Genomic DNA, 22,675 nt, shown 5'->3' with positions numbered 1-22,675 from the left:
CGCTTGGAAAGTTTATCATTGATTCCCAAATGTGGGATTGTGTTGAAGGCCTTGGCTAAGTCAAAGTAGACTGTATGCACAGATTTGCCTTCGTCTTTGGCCCAAGTGACATTTTTGAAGAAGTCCACCAGGTTTAACAGGCATGACCTGCATTTGACAAAACCAAACTGTCGGATCAAGGGTTTGGAGACCAACTATATCCTTATTTATAAGGTCCATGGTGATTCATTCCATGGCCTTACAGATAAGCCTGGTTAAGCTTAAGGGTCTGTACTTCCCAGGGTCTGTTGCTGTACCCCCTTTATGAAGGGGTATGAAGGGTGCTGTTTTCCATTCAGCAGGGACAAGACCAGTACTCAGGCTGTGGTTGAAGAGAGTAGCTAATGAAGTTGCTAACTCGTGTTTTAGACCTTTTAAAATGCAACTTGGGATGCCATCCAGACCCATAGAGGCTGTGTTTCTGGCCTTAGAGAGAGCAATAATGACTTGCTCTTTGGAGATGCAAGGTGGGGGAGATGTAGAGGAAATGCTTTGTGGAATGTATGGAAGGGGAGGGTGAAATTTTCACCAAACCTGTCAGCTAATGGACTAACTACTTTTGCAGGGTCAGTGTGTGTGATGCCATCCACAGATAGTTCAGCACGTCTGTGTCCTACCTTTTAGGTTACGGATATAGCTGAAGAATGGCTTATGGTTATCATTAGCTATGGTTGCTATATTTTTTTTAATCTGCCCTTAGAGGATTTCTCAAGTTGTCTTATTTGTTTTATTTGTCTTATTTGTTTGTTCAAGCAGAGGAGGGTGTTCTTCCAGTGCCGGGACTTCTCTGTTTTATAGTTAGACAGCAACTTCTTCCTGTTGTTGTATAAATTATTAATGCTAGATGTCCACCAGGGAGACTTGTTTTTTCTAGGGGATCTTGTTTTGATCCTACCAGGTACAGCAGTGTCAGTACATTTGCATAGATGATTATACAGGGCATTTGTGTATACCTTAGTATAGCTGTCAATGTCATCTGTAGGGACAGAAGCTTGGAAATTATCTATTCCATTCCTTAGGAGGGTGTAATTAGCTTTGATGCCATTTTTTAGCCTGATTTCACCTAAGAGGGGTCTATGTGTTACATCAAATGTGACTGATTTGTGATCAGATTTAACCAGTGAAAGTCCTATATTTGTGGTGGTGCAATGATCACTCATGTTAGTGAGGACCAGGTTGAGAATATTTGAGCCCCTTGTGGAGTTGCATACTATTTGTTCCAGGGCATTAGTGTTAACAAAGTCCAGGAACCTTTGTGCAGGCATGTTGATACTTGTATGTTTCCCAGTCAATGGAGGAATAGTTAAAATCACCATAACTAGAGTGTTTTGTTGTAATTTGATTGACTCAAGTAGGACCAAATAAGCAGAGTGGGTATCTTGGTTCATTGAAGGGGTCCTACAGCTAACAATGACTTGAAGCAAGGATATTACCCACTGTTAGTTGAACTTGGAGTAGCTCCATGGAGTTTTCCTGTCTAACCAGTCTGGAGGTGTATTTATCTGTGATGAAGATAGATAGTCCTCCTCCTTTAGTTCTCACATGTTCATTTTGTAATCTGAAAGTGTGGAAGGTATTGTAGCCTTGCAAGGCCAGGTACTCTCTGTGGCCCTGATCCAAATTTATGTGACTGCACAGATGTCAACATCCTCCAGGGTGATGAGTGCTTCCAGAGAGTGCAGTTTCTGATTTAAACTCCTAGTGTTTAGCAGCATAACCTTTAATTTATTTGTGAGTGATATTTTCACACTGGAAATTTTGTTCTTGAGACCTTGCCTAAAAAGGGGGAGGCAAGTGCCTTAGCCAGTAACCAAAAGCCAAGAGGTGTCAGGTGAAGACCATCTCTGGCAAAGAACCGTGGTCTATCAACCACATCATCCCAGGCTGACAGGAACAGGATCCCCTTAAAATGACATCAGAAACTAAGCCAACTGTTGAAGTCAATCATTTTTTGTTTATATTGTGGTATCATCGTAAGTGAGGGTAGAATGCTGCTGAAGTCTAGGGGGACATACCTGCCTGGGACACATATTCAGAGAGCTCAATCATGTCTCTTTTCATATAGTCCAGTAAAGTATGTCTCAAATCATTCACACCAACATGAACTATGACGGAGTCATAATGGTACTTGTTGTTGAGGGACGAGTGCATGTGTGATCTGATGGATCCTGGCATCCCATAGCCAGCTGACCATAACCTTCTCCTTATCCAGCCTGATGAATAAGACATATATGTATCTCACAATGGAGTTACCTATGGCTAAAAAATTTGATTTAGATGTGCTTTGCCTTAAGGGCTTATTTAGTGAGATACTGATGCTTGTGTTTTTATGTGTAATGAATGCTGTAGGTGTTGTATTAGGTGTAGCATGTTTGTGTTTTGAAGGTCTCTGATATTTAGGAAGGTTTCTGGGGGTCTTTATTACGTGAGCGAACAGTGAAATGTTCAAACACATAATAATCGACCCCTAAATGTTGAAACGGCGTAATGTCAAACGGAAAGAAAAAAAAAAAAAACCCCATAAAAACACCCAAACAAACCATAAAAACGGTCTAAGCAGGGGGCAGGCCCACCCACACCCCCCGCTGCTTAAATATGCCAACTCCGAGATTGCACTACAGTGCAGACAATGGAAAACTTCCATGTCCGCACTGTACGGAGATCTCCATTGAACCATTCGACATTCCGACGGTTCGACATTTAGGAGTCGATTATTACTTGTTCGAACATTTCACTGTTCGATTACATAATATAGACCCGATTTCTGATGGGTACCTCCACATATGATGTTTTATGTGTTGAGTGCATGGTTTGTGAAGGAGGTGTAGTATGTGAGCCGACAACCTGTTCAGTGTTACTGTTCTGTGCTCAAGAGAGCAAGGATTCCAGATTCTTAGTGTAGATGCATCTCTCACAAATTGTATTTGAGTGATTTAGGAGTAGAGGGTCCTCAGTGTACATGAGGCCATTAGTACACTGCCTTAGGATACCCATATCACTCAGGCTGGTAGCACAACTTGACGGAAATCGACCATTCATAATGCTAGGTTAAATCCTGTTTTCGCAGTGGGGAGAGAAAATGGGGGTGTGTGATATAACCGGGTGCTCTATGTGGGGTCTATACTAATAAGGTGCTCTAAAAAGGGTTTATACTAGTAGGGGTTCTCTAAATGGTATGATATTATCACAGATTTGGTGGTTTTGGGACTGCTTAAGGGGCAAAAGTTCAGCTGAGGTGCTTTCTGAGCAGCTAAGCACAATTTTGAGGACTTCTTAGCTGGATCATGGGCAGCTACTATGGAAAAGTTTATCTATTTATCTACTGAAGTTTTCACATCTATAACTGTCAATTGTTATCCCCACTGGGTGATAGTGCGTGATGGTGCATGGTAGTACACTGTGTGTAAACAGATGAGTACAGCAGAGCAGTGGCTGGTTGCCTAACTCTATGGAGCTTTGTTAAAACAAGCACAAACCTGAGCAAATGCAGGGTTTATGTAGCAAAAGTGAGCACACTGAATTAAACAATTTAATCAATAAAAAAGCTCAAAACTGACCCTGTGCCAGCAGTTTTCAATCAGATAAATCCAAACTGCACTCTCCAGCCACAAGGGTGCAGAGGTGGAGTGCTCTCCAACAAAAGATAGCCTAGTTTAGCGCTCAGTTTAAGAAACAGAACCAGATTCACCAGGTCTGAATCTAGTCCATGCTACAGCAAACAATAAGTGCAACAAATCTGCAAGAATAGTGGAATAGTTTTAAAAAAATCATCAATTTAGCAAAAATGCAGCTTAAAAGTGAAAAATGCAGTATAAAATTATACTTATGGTTAGCAGAATGCACTGGTAGGAATCTACTGAATGAAAAAGGATACATTTATGGTTTGCTGGGTTTGCTGTGGGAGGAGGTTGCTTGAAGAGGTTTAAGATAACAAAAATACTGTCTTAACTAAGTCATTTGTTAAGACTGGTTCCCTGACTACGTCACTGTTACTAGTATTATTAGTTTCCTGATCTGATTTGGATATCTCTTTGCCAATTTTTTGCGAGCATATTTTTGATCCATCAGTAGAGTTTCTTTCCAATTTTTCTGCAGTTATCCTGATAATAAAAACCATTTATCTGGGATTTTGTTTGATATTCTGTACTAATATATTATTTGTGCATATCACTGCTTTATGTTGAGACTGTAATGCTTGTAGAAACTTTTTCAAATGTAACTTCTTTTCCAGTTCTGTCTAGATTTACCTATTTATTTTTAATAAAAAATACTCTATTTGAAAAGCACCAACATCTTCCAACACTGATATTTTACTTGAGCAGTTTTAAAAACAAAAATACTGATGTAATGTGGTCCTATCTCACCTACATTCATTACTGACGGGCTCGGAGCTGAGAATCGGCTCTGACTCGGCCGCTATAACTAGCACGAAGTCTCTAATTGGCTGAGCTAAGCCTGTATCCCAGGATGCACCACGCCCAAACCCCCAGATTTCGTTTGCCACTCGTTGAGTGAAGACATGGTCTCGAGCTTGGCTGTGGCCAAGTACTTTATTGAACTATTTACTTAGTTTTCTGTGAAATATTTTCCAACCAAAAGCTATTTTAATAGCTACGTTTTGTGTCTGGGTGTTTTTTGTGACCTTTTCCTTTGATAATTGTAGTTGTGGTATACTTGTGTTTTGGCAGGCTAGACCCGTTTAAGTTAGAGGGCCTTAACCCTTTTCTGTGTGTCTCCTTGGTTTCTTTTAGGGGAGTTTGAGTTAGAGTCCCTTCTCCTCCCTTCGTGTTGGTTTCGTTTTGTGTGGCTTTAAAAATGTCAGGCAAAGATCAGAAGGAACATAGGCCTTCTGGGTTCAAAAAGTGCACCAAATGTTCATATAAGATGTCTTAACTGATGGCCATGCCATCTGTGTATACACTTGCAAGAGTCCTGCAGTGTGTGTCATTCATTTAGTTTCAGGGTCTTACAAGAGAGAAAAAATAAGCTGATTCTCAAGGGCCTGGTAAAACCTGCCTTTGAAGAAGCTTTGGCGTCTTCTCCCCCTAGCGGGAAATCTAAAACAAAAAAGTGATCTCCGGCTCCATCCAGTTCGTCGGAGCCATCGGAGAAAAGATCGAAGACTGTTTCACCTTCCTCGGCTCCATTGGTCTCGGAGCCGCAGGAGATGCTGTCGGTACCGAAGACGGCTTCCTCGGTTCCACTGCCTTTGGAGCCGAAGGAGGTTTCTGTTGTGTTGGAGCCGACCTCGGCTCCAATTGTCTTGGAACCGATTCGGAGCCATTCTCCTAGCTTCGCGTTGGATCCTTTAGAGAAGACTTCTCGGCCCCCTTCTGTGTCCTCCAAGTCCTCCAGGTTGTCTGATTCAGATTTGGATAGGGTGGTGCAGAGGCTCCTCCAGTCACCAGTGTTAACGAAATTATTCTCAGCTCCAGCCCAGTCAGCTCCGGAGCCTGTCCTTGTGTCGGTTCTGATAATTCCTCCTCTGACCACCTCTGTGTCATCGGAGCCGGAGTGTTCTGAGTCGAGTGAGGTCCTTGGGTTGGCTCCGAAACCCCTTTTGAGTTTTTCGGCTCCGACCTCGGCTCCAACCCTTTCGGTCACATCTGATGGTTTCAGCACTCGGGTTTCGGGGGTTGGACCCAAGTGGGATGCATCGAGGCTCCAGACTTCGGCTCCGAGTCTCCCTCTTGGTGCTTTGGCTGGGGGAACCCCTGTTCCGATTGTGGTCTCGGAGATGGGTCGCTGCTCGGATTCAGGTGGACTAGCCTTCGAGGCCATGAGGAGCGCACTGGCCAGGTCTTCGGTGACATCACTCGAGTCAACCACTCCTTTCCCGGACACTGCGACTAGAGCCTCTGATGCTCCCCTATCTGCAGGCAGCGGGGCTCAAAGGCCTGAGGATACCCCCATGCGTGGTCCCCTGCTTTCTGAGGGCCCTTCAGAGTCCTTGCCTGAAGAGCCTCCCAGAAAGAAGCTGTGTAAGAGGAAGCACATATACTCCCCAGATGAGTCTGTCACCTCAGACACTGACCTCGATGATGCAGAGGGGTCCCCAAAGTCATCCTCCGATGATGTCTCATTCTCCGACATCCTGGAGATTTTGAGACAGAGAGGCGACTGGCCCTCCAAAACCCCCTCTGAGGAGGAGTCAGTCTTCCTCAAGGCCTTCGGAGCCCAACCTTCTGCCTCCTGGGTGTCTTCCCCCTTCGATGAACTGTTGGACCTTATTTGTCGAAGGGTGTGGGAACACCCTGACTCCGTGGAACCGGTTCCCAGCCACCCCAACAAGTTTTTGTCTGCGCCTCCTCGGAAAGAATTTTTGATGAAAGGAGTTCCTGTAGAAGCCATGGTGGTGGCATCTGCCACTCAGCAAGAAGTTGCAGAGGCTTCTGCTTCCGTTCATCCTCCTAACAAGGAGTCTAGGAGTATGGATCGCTATGGAAAGCATACCCTGTCCTCAGCGACCTTTACTTTGAGGTCGCTGAATTATCTGTGTCATTTTACGAGGCTCCAAAGAGATCTCCTCAAGGAATTGGGAGATACTCTGTCGGGTAACTTGCCTGAGGTGGTGAACCAGACTGTCAATGTCCAGCTGTCTACCCTGTCTTCTATTGTTAACTCGTCCATGAGGCTCATATCCTATGCAGCCGAGGGGGCGGGTAAGGCAGCTAGCTCAGGCGTAGCCCTCAGGAGGCAATCCTGGATGTGCCTGTGTCACTTCGCGGAGGCCTTCAAGTCTTCCTTCATGGACGCTCCTTTTGACGCGTCCTCCCTCTTTGGACCCAAAGTGAAAGACACTCTCACCAGATGTGAGCAAGAGGGTAAGACTTTGTCTGCCGTTGGGGCCCGTTTTTTGCTTCTCTCTAGACCTTATCCCAAGGCGCAGAGGGGAGGAAAGATGTGGTTCAGGAAGTCTCAGAAGTCTTAGCCTGACCATCATGGTGACCCCCCCCTCCAGAGGCAGAGGAGGGGGGAATTACTCTGGAAGACGTCACCCTAGGGGTGGGGGAGGCCCCTGCAACTCAGGAGACTGCGAGTCCTTTCATGGTTCCTCCTACCAACGTCCCTGAGGGACTGCCCGACTGTGCCTCTCCGGAGCCAGTTGGGGGTCGTTTCTTGAAGCATCTGCAAGCCTGGGAAAACATCACTCAGGATCATTGGGTGCTTCGAATTATTGCCGGAGGTTACACCATTCCCTTTATCTCACCCCCCTCCGCCACCCAAGAGAGTCCCAGATGTTCCACCCAGTCAAATGGACCAAGCAGCATTAGAAGTCTCAAAGCTGCTGGAAAAAGGAGTCATGCAACCAGTCCCCTCAGACCAGATCGGATCAGGAACTTACTCAAGGTTATTTTTGGTGACCAAAAGAACAGGGGACTTGAGGCCCATCCTGGATCTCAGCAGTTTAAACCGCTTCGTCAGGAAGTCCAAGTTCTGAATGGTCACTCTTCAAACCATTTTTCCCTTGTTGGAAAAAGGACTATGGATGTGCTCCATCGATCTCAAGGACACCTATTATCACATCAAGATAAACAAGACCTCCAGGAATCACTTATGCTTCTGGCTGGGAGCCAGTCATTTCCAGTTTCGAGCCCTGCCCTTTGGTCTCACCACAGCCCCCAGGGTGTTTACCAAATGTCTGGCAGTTGTGACTGCTCACCTGAGACGTCTAGGATTCCAGGTGTTTCCTTACCTAGACGACTGGCTTCTCACCGCCCCCACCAGGCATCTACTTGTTCGAGCCACGGAGGCCACCATCAACTTGGGTCAACTCCTAGGGATTACTTTCAACTTGCAAAAATCTGTCTTGCTGCCATCACAATGTGTTGCATTTATCGGTGCAGAGCTAGATTCCATAGAAACGAGGGCTTTCCTTCCTACAGAAAGAATAAAAGTGCTACAGGCTCAAGTTTTGGCCTTATTACCTCTGAAAAAGGTCCAAGCCAGACTAGTTCTTCAGTTACTAGGTTCCATGGCTGCCACCATCCTACTAGTACCCCTGGCCAGGCTACATATGCGGGCACTGCAGTGGCTTCTTTCGGTCCAGTGGTCCTTTCAAGAGCTCCCTCTGTCTCATCCGATTCTTATAACGGAACAATGCCGACAGGATCTGTGTTGGTGGCTTCATTCACCCAATCTGAACAAAGGGAGATCCCTGAATCCTCTGCCCCCTACTGCCACAGTGACCACGGATGCCTCCCAGACAGGGTGGGGGGGCATTATCTGGGCAGAACAGTCCAAGGCACATGGCAGGAACACAAGGTACACTTGCATATAAATGTTCTGGAGATGAGAGTGGTGCTACTAGCATTGCAAGCACTTCACAGCTCTCTTCCCAAGAGCACTATCTCAATTCTTTCCAACAACATGTCAGTCGTGTGGTACCTGAACAAACAGGGGGGAACCAAGTCCTATCCCCTTTGCAGAGAGGCCATGAGAGTGTGGAATTGGGCAGTGTCTTCCCAACTTTTTCTAGTGGCAACGCACATTCCGGGGAAGTCCAATGTGATAGCAGACAGGCTAAGCAGAGCTATTCTGATGCCTCATGAGTGGTCCTTGAATGATCGAATTGCAGCTCAGATCTTCTCCAGGTGGGGCTCTACCTTGCTGCGACCTATTTGCCAGTCCCCTCAATGCCAAGTGCAGCAATTACTTCACTCTGATCCCCCCTCAGGGGGAGTCACCCAGGGATGCTCTAGTCCACAATTGGCCCCCCGGTCTGCTCTATGCCTTCCCTCCATTTCCTCTGCTGCCAAGAGTGATTCAGAAGACAACTTCCTTGGGAAGCAAAATTATCTTGATTGCACCACACTGGCCCCATCAAGTTTGGTTCCCCTTTCTCCGGAGATATACTATGGACGGTCCTTGGATTCTGGACCTAGTTCCAGACCTATTGACTCATCTGTCAGGGCAGTTCCACCCATCCCTGCGAACCCTCAAGCTCACTGCCTGGCTTCTCCACTTCTGTCCTTAGTCAGACAGCTTTCCTTTACACCGAAAGTGGTACATATCCTATCTTCTTCCTACAAGCCTTCCACTAAGAAGATATACTCCAGTAAATGGAAAAGATTTGCTATCTGGGCCCAGTCACATAACCTAGATCCCTTCACAGCCCCTGTGACGGCAGTTTTAGAATTTTTGGCTACTCTTTTCAGACAAGGTTCTGCTGCCTCCACTATTAAGGTTCAGCTGGCGGCAATTTCTAATTTTCACGTTTCATATGAGCCTTCCCTCATGGGCCATAAACTGTGTAAAGCATTCCTAAAAGGAGCCTGGTTACTTTGTACCCCAGTTTCACAGCCAGTATTGCCATGGGATTTAAACTTGGTGCTTAGAGCCATAACTTCTTCTCCCTTTGAGCCTGCAGCCTCTTGTGAATTAAAATATTTGTCTTGGAAGACAGCCTTTCTGGTGGCTATTACTTCAGCCAGAAGGGTATCAGAGCTTCAAGCCCTTTCTGTTAAACCTTCTTATTTGATTTTTCATAAGGATAGAGTATCCTTGAGACTCAACCCTTCCTTTCTTCCTAAGGTTTCTTCTACCTTCTGTCTTCACCAATCCATTGAGTTACCGGTGTTTTTCCCACACTTTTCAAACAAGGCAGAATTCAAATTTCACCAATTGGATGTACATAGACAACTGAGGTTTTATTTGCACAGGACAAAACAAGAGAGGAAATCAGATCAGTTGTTTGTGTCCTTTTCAGAGAACAGGATTGGTAGCCCTGTGACCAAAGACACTATGGCAAGGTGGATTAAGGACTGTATCTCATTTATTTACATATCGGCGGGTAGAAATCTATCTTTCCTGGTTAAGGTGCATTCTACCAGGGCTATGGCTACCTCAGTGGCTTTACATGCTAGGCTCTCTTTGGATGAAATCTGTGCGGCAGCCACCTGGGCTTCCCCACACACCTTTATTTCTCATTATAAGCTGGACGTGGCTTCTAGAGGCCGGGTTCCTTTGGTTCCACGGTGCTCAGGAGTGTTTTCCCATGAGCCTCCCAGGGTATATAGGTGCTAGGGACGCTGTCCAGTCAGTAATGAATGTAGGCGAGATAGGACCACATTACATCAATTAGTTATGTAGTCACCATAACGATAGATGTATGTGGTCCATCTCGCATACATTCTTACATACCCACCCACCTTCCCCCTTCCTGGTGGACTTGGAGGAAATTTATATTCTTAAACCCTTTTGAGGATATTATTTTTCCCTCTTCTTGCTGTGTGTTCCTGTGGGGTTATGTATGTGTAATGATTATATTGTGGCAAACAAGATCTGGGGGTTTGGGCATGGTGCATCCTGGGATACAGGCTTAGCCCAGCCAATTAGAGACTTCGTGCTAGTTATAGCGGCCGAGTCGGAGCCGATTCTCGGTTCCGAGCCCATCAGTAATAAATGTAGGCGAGATGGACCACATACATCTATCGTTATGGTGAGTACACAACTAATTGTTTTTAGGCAAATATCAAATCTGACTGGCAAAACATTGTTTTTCAACAGCAAGATCTATCCATCCATTCCTGTCCTCATAACAAATCTACAAACATAATACAGTCACCTTTTTGCTTTAGGCATCATCTTTTTTTTAATCTGCTAGCAAGTCCTAACCATTTCCATATACTGCGTACATATCTGTAGTCAATTTATATAGTTAATAATTTTATAATCTACCTATCAATCAAACCTGCAGTAATTTTTAGGAGATGGGCCTTTTCACTGTTGACGCTGCGGTTGTGCTTGTTATATTGGCTCCAGAGTTGCTATTTATTATAATGCAATTTACTGTTGCAGTTTTTCATTGGTTTAGCTTCTAAAACCTGCCATGTATTCATAAGTTTATTACATTTGTTCGGTTACTGCTTGATTTCCATCTCTTTCTCATTGCTTTCTTGGCTGCCATAATCAGCATGTGCAGTGCAGCTTTGCTTTATCTGGGATCTTGTAAGGTCAGTGACCCAACTCAGGTATATTATATCCTTTGTTATATAAACTGTTCCTGAAACAGTTGTTCCATTAAATTCTGAAGAGCTGGATTGAAGTCTATTATGTGTAGGGTAAGTAGATAGATGAGACCCTAAAATCTGTCCCTCACCTTTGCATCTCCAGTATGGAACATCGAGATGAGTAAATATCCTCTGCAGTCTCCTTAATGTATAGAATTACTTGTGCAAATTTCACAAAAACCCAGAACAGTGCTTAAAAAACATAAAATCAAAAAAAGCAATTGCTGTAATACCACAGTGCTGAGTCGTGGCAACAGTACTTTTAAGTATCAAAGTCTCATAGCTGTTCAACTGGCCTTTTCTTCAAAAGCACATACAATAAAAGTACTTTTAAGTTTAAATACCAGAGTCTGATAGCTGTTCAATTGCCCTTTACTTTAAGAGAACACACAGTAAGCGAACCAGTTTTGCAAAGCCAAGTGCTATATCGTCCAAGCATTTAATGAACTTCTTCAGAGCTATACAAAACAGTCACTTAGTTCTACTTCTACGTTTACTTAATTACATAATCAATCACATGATACCAAATTTAAAAATCCTCTAGATTAAAAAAAAAAAAACATTCACATAAAAAGTTCACATACAACTATTTAAAAGTACAATGAATGAAACACCAATAAAGAAAAAAAAACATTATATCCTTTGTATCTTTAGTAAGTTGTTTATATTTATGCTTTCATTTAACCTAGGACTTTTATTGGCATTTAATAAAAGCTGCCAGTTAATTTCTTGACTTCTAAACTGTCACCGGAAAAAGTTTTTGTGATCATGGTCCAGTGCAAAAAATGAGAACTTCCTGAATTCTAAACAAGATAAGCCATGTTTTGCTAAAGCATTTGCTATACCTTTATAGCAAGCTAATCCCGGTAGACTATGTCATAGACCAGTGATGGCTCTCCATGATATTTTGGGTGATACACCAGTGTTCACCAACACCCAAGTTACCAAGGAAACTGAATGAATAAAAATACAAGAAATATGTGACCCTGCACTTATGTATTAAAACTAAGCGACAAAAAAGTAATTCATTGATGTTAATCAAATCAAATGAGTGTATTTCATATTTTTTCAGATAATTGAAAATTACTATTAAAAGTAGGGTGATTATTTGGTGCACTAGTTTAAGCCCATTTGGCAGTGTGCATATTGTTTTCTCTATTGTAAGTCACTAATTTTCTTTTACTTTTATAATACATAGCAGGACACCTGATTGGACTTTTTTTTAAATAAATGAATATTGCAAAGAATTGTTTTTCTTTTGTTTGTGTGTGTGTGTCGGGGGGGGAGGGGGACACCAGCAGAGTCAGGCTAGGCATTTTCCAAATTTTTGACACTCTGAGCCCAAAAGGTTTGCCATCACTGTCGTAGGCTTCTTCTGCAGTCAGGCTCACTAGCAGGAGAGGGGAGCCCCTTTGCTCAGTTTCTCTCTTTATCATTGTTGTTTTAAATATGTTATCCAGTGTCTGCCAACCCTCTGTGAAATCGATCTAAATTCATTCGTTTTGGCAGTATCTTTGCTATTCTGTCTACTACTGAATCCATAAAGTATTTGATTCATGGCTTAAAATTGAAACTTGGCCTCTACAAGGCAGGGTCCACTGTGCCCTTGCCTTCCTTGGTTGCTAATACTACATCTGTTTTTTTTCCAAGATTCTAGTACCCCTCACCATTTCATTTTATTACGTCGCACAAACCATATTTTAACTTTTCCCCACCCATCAGTAGGAATGCCAGTCTTCACTGGGAGTTTCCTCATTTGATTGCTTATGAATACAGACTTTTACTTCCTTACAAGTTACCTGGGAATTCATTAAAGATCCTAGATTCCTAGCAAAAGCCATATGGCTTATGAGCGACATGCCCATTTGTGATACAGAAACATGCTAGTCGTAAGACCTCATTATTGTCTAAGCTGCATGTTTCCTGAAACACAGTTACTACAGCAATGTGCAGATCAAGGCTGCTTATGCAGGCAGTGGCATTCCTACTCACACACACGCACACACATGCATACACACGCACACACACACACACACACACACACACACACACACACACACACACACACACACACACACACACACAAACACACAGGTACATGAATGCACACACAAACTGCAGTCCCTGAACCAGTCCCTACTATCCAATGTTGCCCCCCCACTTCCCAATACTTTACTGCTGCCATTATGGCAGGTATGTATGAGTCCCAGGTGGTCTAGTGTATGCTCCCATCCTGATCTTTATTTGGTGCCAGTATGGCACTTTACAGAATCCCCCCGGTGTCTAGTGTATTACCCTACCTCCTGATCCCAGTTATGATGTCGGCACCTTGGGCACTTTACAAGAGTATTGCCTGGTTTAGTGCATCTCCCTGAAACAATCCCCATTGTAACATTGGTGTCATCATGGCACTTAAAGTCCTGATATCTGATTGTTCCTCCAGTCCCCAAAATAACATTGGTATCATTACAGCACTTATTTCCTAATGGTCTAGTATATCCCCCACCTCCTGATCCCCATGCTAATATTCCCTAGTATCTGGTAGTTCCCACATCCCTATTTTAATGTCAGAGCTATAATGTCACTTTTAAAGTAAGCCCCGGTATCTAGTGATTCCTTCTTGTCACTTTTATGTTCAGTTCTCATACTGTGATGAGGTGGAAGTGGCTATTCAGATGTACATGAGTGTTTTCTTGAATGGCTTGGCCATGAAGATGCCTTCCTGGAGGTGGTTCTGGATAATTAGCATATGCCTCTCCCCTTTGAATGCCTCAGTAGCATTCAGCATGGCCACAGGACCACCCATTCATGGTGGTGCTTGTGTTTGTGTTGGAGGACTGTTCAGCATCATGTAAGGGTGCTTGAACCTCAGTGTAGACATTGTAGTACCTTAATGAATGCAGCCTGTACTGTAGTCATCATGCCTCCTCTAAAAGCATTGGCAGACTCCTCTTAAACCTCTCCTCACCACTGTGTTTATCCTGTTGCAACTCGTTCTCCCTTTATAAGCATCCAAAACATTCCCTTAGAATTTTCATGGTTTCTGTTGCTTTTCTTTTCTCATTTTAAGATGTCCAAGCTTGTATACTGACCTTTCTATATTTTCCTGTCTAATTTTTTGATGCCAACAGTTTTTGTGGTCTAGGGATTTTCTAGTAAAATGCTTGCGTAATTGCAGTTTTCTTAAACTATTTTAAAGTATCCACATGGTTATTCCTCTTTTCCTTGTTCCTTCTTAGTCATTGTTCTTGTTGCTTAGTCAACCCTCCCTTTTTGTTACATCACTTTATTTCCTGCAGCTATACCATGTAATGTTACTTTCCTTTTGTAGGTTTTTTTTTTTTTTGTTTTCTTTTCTGCTTTCCATCAAAGTTATTTTAATACTTTTCCAAAATCCCAACTGATTATAGTCTTTAGCTTCTATTTTACCTAGGAAGTTTCATAAATTTTAATTTATGTACTCTTTATATATATATATATATATATATATATATATATATATATATATATATATATATATATATATATATATATATGGGTCCTAGTTGCTTCACTGAAATTACACACATATATATATATATATATATATATATATATATATATATATATATATATATCTATATATAGTTTACTACTAAAACCTGGAAGTGTCTTCCATCGAATGGTCAAGTTGCTGAACCAGAATGTCATAAATAAAAGTATCTTTTCACCGCCCTTGTCAAACCTTGTAAATATCAGTGGTCCGACATTCGCTGTTATAGAAATTTGGCCATTGGATTACATGTGTCATTCAATATTCGATGATGCCAATTCACTACATTTCCATTTGATGTGTAGCCCCTTTGAAACTGTACTTCAATGCAGCACTGCAGCACCTTTCAATGGAAGGCACTTCTAGATTTCGATAGGTAACCTATATATATATATATATATATATATATATATATATATATATATATGTATATATATATATATATATATATATATATATATATATATATATATATATACATATATATATATATATATATATATATATATATATATATATATAGCCTGGAGTAGTTTAAAGCCATCGATTTTTGTATTTGGATGTTACGTTTATCATAGCCTCTTCTAATAAATCTATCACTCATGTTGTTCAATTCCGTCTTCTAATCTTCTTGTACATTACATATACGTCTAAGTCTACAAGACTGCGACTTCGGTATATTATGAGTAATATGTTTCGGAAGGCAACTGCTCGCCTCCTGTATAGCATTCTTAGTAAACTGTTTATGGAAGAGGCCAGTATTAATAGTACAATCTACCATTTTAGTGACCTGTACATCCAAAAAATCGATATTGTTCCAGTGGCGGATCCAGGAATTTGCAAAGGGGGGGGGGGGCGCAGTCTGGTTAGTTGACTACTGGGTGAAAGCGGGAAAGTGAGACACTGAGTTTGGTGGTTGTGAAAAGATTACCTTAATAAGCTCTGACATCATGTGTGGAAAGACACATGAATTGTTTTTAACCCTTTTGAGATATCCCATCTTCAAGTTTTCCCTTAGTAGCATTTGTGTTATCATCTAGTAGCACTACTCTTAGACCTTCCTCCCTTTACCCTCTTTGCTTTTTCAGTTTCTGACAAATATGGATGGACAATTTCTTACATTTTCTCCTGCCAGTCTTATCAGTATGGGCATCCTGAGACAGTGTAGTAACTGTATTAAATGCAGGTTTCTCCACCATGCTGGCTATTTTTGTGGTTTTATTCATTTTTTAGTGCTGTGCAGTTTCTGTCCGTACAAGTGGTCTTTGTTGTAGTGTAGCAACTGCCTGGTGTACTTGGACAACCCTCTACTACTACCACCTAGAAACATAATTTGTAAGAGATGTAAATATGTCATGCACCTAGTGTCATTGCGCTCTCCCCCACAAACCAGTATATCTGGCACTGAGAATGTTGGCAACATGAATACCACAGCTCAAACACCACCCAAACCTAGACCACACACTCCCACATATGCGTAGGCCCTCAACAAAAGTATACCCAAACAAGAGAGACTTCCGAGGCATAAACGTATGCAAACTACACAGCCCACCACACCACACATAGTACTCACACATGTGTTGCACAGCCACTAAGGCCTAAACATAAACCCATCTTATTAGTCATAGGAGACTCCATTGTGAGACACACAGATGTGCCCCTCACCAGGCTGGATAAGGAGAAAGTCACGGTTAGTTGTTTGTCGGGTGCCAGAATCGGCCATATCATCAATGCACTCAAGTCTCAAACAGATATAAAACAGTTACATAACTGAAAAACTGTTACATGAAACAGGCAAAGTTTTACAAGAAATGGAACATGTAATTGTTGCTGTGTATACAATTTAAATATACTGGAGTTATTAAACAGAGAAAAGGCAGTACAGTAACAGTGATAAGGAGAGCAGAAGAAGAGAGAGAAAGAATCAGGAAAGAGAGAAGAACAAGAATAAAAAAAGAATGAAAATATGTTTTATACCCAGTGGCGTCTATTCCCTTTATTATCCTTTTATCATTTTTGCACCTTCTTGACCAATTGGGCAACACAATTGAATATTGCACTCCTGCTGTGATTGTAGTAGGGATATACACAATTTACTTGATAACTTAGTTAATTTAAACAAGGAAAAGAACACTTTCAAGACCAAACCTATAAAATGTCTGACAAATGAGTATTTATAGTATTTATAGTGGTCATACTGTGACTACTTTAACACAGTTAAATGCCACATCAGTGTTTGGATTTAATACCATGTGAACTGAGTAACTGAGGGATAGGAGGATACCTGTAAAAGCAATGGTAAACTACTGCCCTTGGTATTATAAAGGACATCCCCACAGAAACAAATACAGACACACACACACACACACACACACACACACACACACACACACACACACACACACACACACACACACACACACACACACACACACACCATATCTCTCGACTGTCCAGATGTTTGCCTCATATTTTTGGTCTGTTCCTCAAGAAATTTGTAATTCTCTGGCAAATCATTGACTACTGAAGCTACTAAATAATGACACACATTTCAGATGCACACTGTATATCCTTCAGAAAATACATCATAGCATAAAACCTGTTATTCTAGCACCTTTCAAAGTTTATATGAGCAATATTTAAAATATGTCCCTATTTTTTGTCCTTTGTCCTCCCATTATGTTAGCCTTTGTCCAGATTTCTTACTCTAACCAGTTGTGAGGTATCACACACACACACCGATACATACATTCAAAACGTGAATGAATTGCACAGCACAGCCACTGGCAAAATGCATTTATTCATAGTTAGCTAGACATAAAATAATAATCCTTAGTGACATTGCAGTCTACATACACTGGAATGAAGATATATTGAACAACCAGCAAATTACATGCATATCTTTGAAGTCTAGTGCTATCATCATAGTTACAGGCAAGTAAAAGAAAGATTACCATTTTGTCAGTCCATGAGGCTAACCTCTAGAAGGAAGGAGGCCCAGATATGTCTGTTTTGGTATTAGTTAACTGTATCTATGCTGTACTGGATTAGAAATAGCAAAATCCTAACCAATACTATCTCTGATACCTTTCCCATCTTTCCTTCATCTCCTTTCACACTTTATCTTCATCTCATACATTAATGTTTTTAGATTATATTATATTGGAAAGAGTATTGTGTTATGCACATCACATAGTATGTGGGTTTGTATATTTCACATATGTGTAAGACTATTGTGTTATAAATCTCCCAAGTCTTAAAAAAAAAAAAAAAAAAAAAAAAATACATGTTCCTGTTCAGCATTATATCTGTTATTACTTTTATTGTTACTTTTTATTAAACTATGTATTAATACTTTGGAGCTTTTCTCCCCGGGCCTCTACTAAAAATGGACATATATCCAGCTAGACTAGCCCGGTCAAAAAATGTAAAATAAATAAATAAAAATAAAAGGAATGTACCACTTATCTGTATACAGAATGATGGGGTGTATGTTTAAAACTGCAGAGGATGAATTACTTATATTCATTTAAAATTGTTTATATCGGGGGAATGTGCAAACAAGATATATTATACAAATTTAATAAAAGGATACGTGGTTTACATTACTCCTAATAAACGGTGAAAACATTACTCTTTACGTGTACTGGTATTTGTGTGTGAATATGCATTTGTGTGTATACCTGTGCACACTGCAATATAGAGATGGGATTAATTTGACTAGAAACGTAACATCTCGAGTCTGTTTTGTATTTTTTTATAATCGCTGAAAATATACCAAATATAGTTATATTCATTTTCAGTGTATGCGTTAATACTCATTTCAATAACTTTGAAAATATTATCTTTATTACTTGCCTTTGTAGAAAGTTGTATACAGCTCTCCAAATTGTATTTGTTTTCAACTCCAAATCCCTCTAGCACAGCCGACAAAAAACTAATGAGAATTATCAACCTCAAACTCATTGTTTCAGTTTGACTGAGACTGTGATACAGTATTGGGGTAAACAGAGGACTTTGTGAAAACAAAATGTGATCCAATACTTACATAAAAATAGTCTGTGGAGAAAGGTAATGAAGTAATAAACATTAACTTAACAATCATGCTATACCAAGTGGGGCTCGTAATTTATCATTTGTACAGCATTAACACACAATCTCACTGGCGGCCATGTCACTTGTGAGTTCTGGCCTTATCTCCATCATACTGTGTATATTTTTGACTCACATTTTCAGTCTGGTCCGCATAAAATGTGTGGTTTTCTGGCAAGTCACTGAGGACTGAAATCACTAAATAATGACATACATTTCAGTTACAGGCTTCATGCCCTTCAGAAAATGCATGCTAACACATATTGTTATTCTAGCAACTTTCTAAGCCTGTAAGAATACTATCTAAAATATGTTCATATTTTGGGCCTTTGCCCCCCCACACCCCTATTATTTTAGGCTTTGTCTAGATTTCTTGCGCTAAGAGGCTGAGGGGTACCCCTGTGTTTGAAGAATGAAGATTATTTCCAAATTATAAAGTCACACGTACCATATAAATACACTTAGCCATATTTCTTCTAAAATGATACACACACACACACACACACACACACACACACACACACACACACACACACACATGCACATCTTGCAATCAAATGATTCTCCTCCTTGCCCTCATATGACTAAAGACTTGTGCCTGTCTGTCTGTCTGTCGGTTGCTTTTTGTGCCTGGGTGTGTCTGTATGTGTGTCAAGTGAGTGGATAAGGAACAAAAAATTATTACAGAGGGCATGAAAAATTCCCATCTCACAAATGAATGGTATTTTATGCTATAGAATAAATAACTACCGCTAATATAGATTTTTTGTAAAAGTAATAACTGCTATTGATTGAAGTTTAGTTATAATTAAACATATTATATGTCTCATTTAATAAAGTTTAGAATGATACATTTATGAGGAAATTGAGTGTGTGTTTCTTTGATAAAACTACCTAAGTAGGACTGTCCACACAAAAAAAAGTACAGTTAATAACCCTAAAGCGATTACTTGCCCCCGATTGCACTTTAATGTCCTAGAGCAGCTTCCCTTGATGAAGAACTCCTTTGAAATAATTTGAACATGTGATGGTCATATTAATTTGAAAATACTTGCAATTCCTGCAATAAAAAGTTTTAAAGAAAGGTTGCATCTCTTTCTTGTTTGTATGCCCAGAGAAGAAACAGAGGCTGCATCTAGCGCTACTTCTTTGCATTTTCCTAATCTTGATTGCTTTTTCCAAACAATTTCCAAGAGCTTGCAGCTCTGATGATAGTTTATAAGAAAGGAATGTTGTCCAGTCTGGGCTGGGGATGGATCCCGTTGTGGGAAGATCAGTGGAATAGGTTCCTATCAAGATGTAATTCTTACTGATGCCATCAATGGCCCCCATTTCCCCTTTGCTGGCGTAGATGATGGAGAAGAATGGCCAACAGTATTTTATAACAGGACTTGCAAATGTGCTGCAAGCTTCATGAGACCCAACTGTGGAGAATATTTCTTTTGCTTTACAGGGTCTACCTGCAATGAGTGGAAATTACTAGTTAGAAAGAACATACTACAGCTTACTACAGCTGAAAAGGACAAGTATCCTGCCTATGTCAGTCTTGCAAAGCACACTCCTAGTAGAGACTATGTTATTGAGGTGGGAACTACACCAATGTTCCGGGACATAAACATTTATGATCTCTTTGTTTGGATGCATTACTACTCTTACTGGGACACATTCGTAAAAAAATCACGTATCTGATGAAATATAGACTTTGTGCACAAAGCGCCAGGTTTCCTTCCATGGCACAGAGCTTAACTGCTTCTTTGGGAACACGAGCTCCAGAAAGTGACTGGAGATGAAAACTTCACCATTCCTTACTGGGACTGGAGAGACGCTGACGACTGCGACATTTGCACTGATGAGTTTATGGGAGGACGGAATCCCAGTAACCGGAGCCTTATCAGCCCAGCCTAATTTTTTGCTTCTTGACAGGTAGGAATTTAGATATCAGTGCTAATGTATGAGCTTTCCCACTAACCACAAAGAGTAGCATAAAGTATTCTGTAAACTTTTACATAAAACAGTTGGAAAAAATACCACCCAGGTGCTTTTGAATTTTAAGTAATTTTGTTTTATTCTTAAAGTTGTATAAGCAACAACACAGTTTGGCATTGCAGCAAAGCTTATTCTGAAGAATATCAGCTTTGTCTGTAAGACTTTGACAGACACCAAATCATGTAGCGTACATGACAGGATGAGGGCGCTTTGGAGCCTCACGATGGCTAAGACTTCCCTGGGCATTATACTGTACACTACTTTCAATTAACCTCTTAGAGTAAGAACTCAGGATAAAACAAAAAAAAAAGTGTAAGAAAGGACAAAGACTCCAAATCAGGAACAGATTTTAAATGTTGCGCTTATAAATTTTAAAAGTTGATAGACTAACAGGTTTGGCATTCACACTCATTTTCTGAAATGTATGAACACAGAAACTCAAAAGTTGTCACTGTTTACTCACTTAAATTCTCAATAATTTGCCAGAAAACCACACATTTTATGAGGAACATACAAAAATATGACACAAAATGTGGACATCCTGCGAAATTCTAACTAAAAACGGCTGTATGGATGTTATTGTCACTTGTGTACTTCAGTGTTATATTAGTAGCCTAGGGACTCTACTTCCACGTAATGGTTGTCCGGGCCTTCAGCAAGAAGTGTTGAATGATAACCACCCACCTGCTGAGTTCACTTAGTTTCCTCTTGACACTTAGGAATCCTGGACCTAACGAATGATGCGGTTACATGCATGGAGTGGCCAGATCATTGCAGAATTGTGCACATTACTTTTTTTGCTGTGTGTCTGCCAGGTGTTACTCTGCAGATGTCTGCAGCATCCGAAAACAAACATTGGGTCATCTGTGGCACAGACCATTATTTTATATTTAAAGTCTTACCACGGAGGCCAGAAACATCACTAACAAATGCTTAATAAAGTTCTGCGAGTTATATATTAATTAATGCTGTAAGCGTGCCAAATGCAGCACTCTTTCAGCTACCGCTTTTTTGGCGCCTTGAAAATAATTGGTACTTCAATGAAAAATAGCAAATTACCTCAATGCAGCTCACTCCCTCACACTGGAAGAGCAGTTTTAAAGTCTTTTGTCTGGTTTTAAACTGTCTTGAACAGTCTGACCGTCGCAAGGTAAATAACTTTGACTCGTTATCACAGCTGTCACCAATGTGCCTAAATTAAAATGGAGATGCAGTTGGAGGATCGTGTCATCTGATTGCACCTCCAATCACATCTCCAATGTACAGTATTAGGCGCGTTGCTGACAGGATTCTCTGTAAGACATGCATTTAAAAAAAAAAAAAACTCTAAAAAGGGGCCAGCGCGCGCCCCTGCGCCCATGCCTAAATCCGCCACTGTTTTCTATCCTATCAGTACAATTTAATCCAAAATCATTAGAGTTAAGATATTTTACAAAATCCTTCCAGGTTTCCAAGTTCCCAGACCAAACACCCCAGCAATCATTCAAATAGCAATGCCACATCACCAAATCCTTCTTAAAAACATTTTTATCTGAGTATATAAGTTGTCACTCAAGATACCCCATATAAAGGTCTGCATAGATGGGTGCAAATGTGGTGCTGATAGCAGTTCCTCTCATTTGCAGGTAGCAGTCTCCACAAAAATAAAAGACATTATATTCTAATACCATCTTAATTATCCGATCAAAAATTCAATATGGGTTTGGGTATATTTCCCATAAAAGGTAAGCCAATACCTGAGAGCCGATATACCACTATGATGTGGAATATTGGTATATAATGATTGCACAGCAAATGTGCAAAGAAAACAATCGGGGTCAACTTGTAAATCATCCATAAGACACAAAAAGTCACTAGAATCTTTATGCCTAGCTCTGACAAGCCCCAATAATGGTTTTAAATGTTGTTCCAAATAAACAGCCAAGGGTTCTGTCAAGGACCCTGGTCCTGATACAATAGGTCTTCCAGGGGGATTATTTATGGTTTATGAATTTTGGGTAAAGATGTAGAAGCT

At 40.9% G+C, this 22,675-nt stretch overlaps 1 pseudogene; it reads left to right on the top strand.

Moving 5' to 3' along the window:
• LOC122810693 overlaps window positions 1-20,595 on the top strand; it is a 37,284-nt pseudogene extending 16,689 nt beyond the window's left edge.
• Window positions 20,596-22,675: the final 2,080 nt, after the last annotated feature.

The sequence above is a fragment of the Protopterus annectens genome, chromosome 9.part0, assembly GCF_019279795.1.
Source record: "Protopterus annectens isolate FY-2018-M chromosome 9.part0, PAN1.0, whole genome shotgun sequence".
In the NCBI taxonomy this organism is placed as follows: Eukaryota; Metazoa; Chordata; order Ceratodontiformes; family Protopteridae; genus Protopterus; species Protopterus annectens.
The sequence above is the reverse complement of the archived record's forward strand: the minus strand, read 5'-3'. Positions and strand labels throughout refer to the sequence as shown.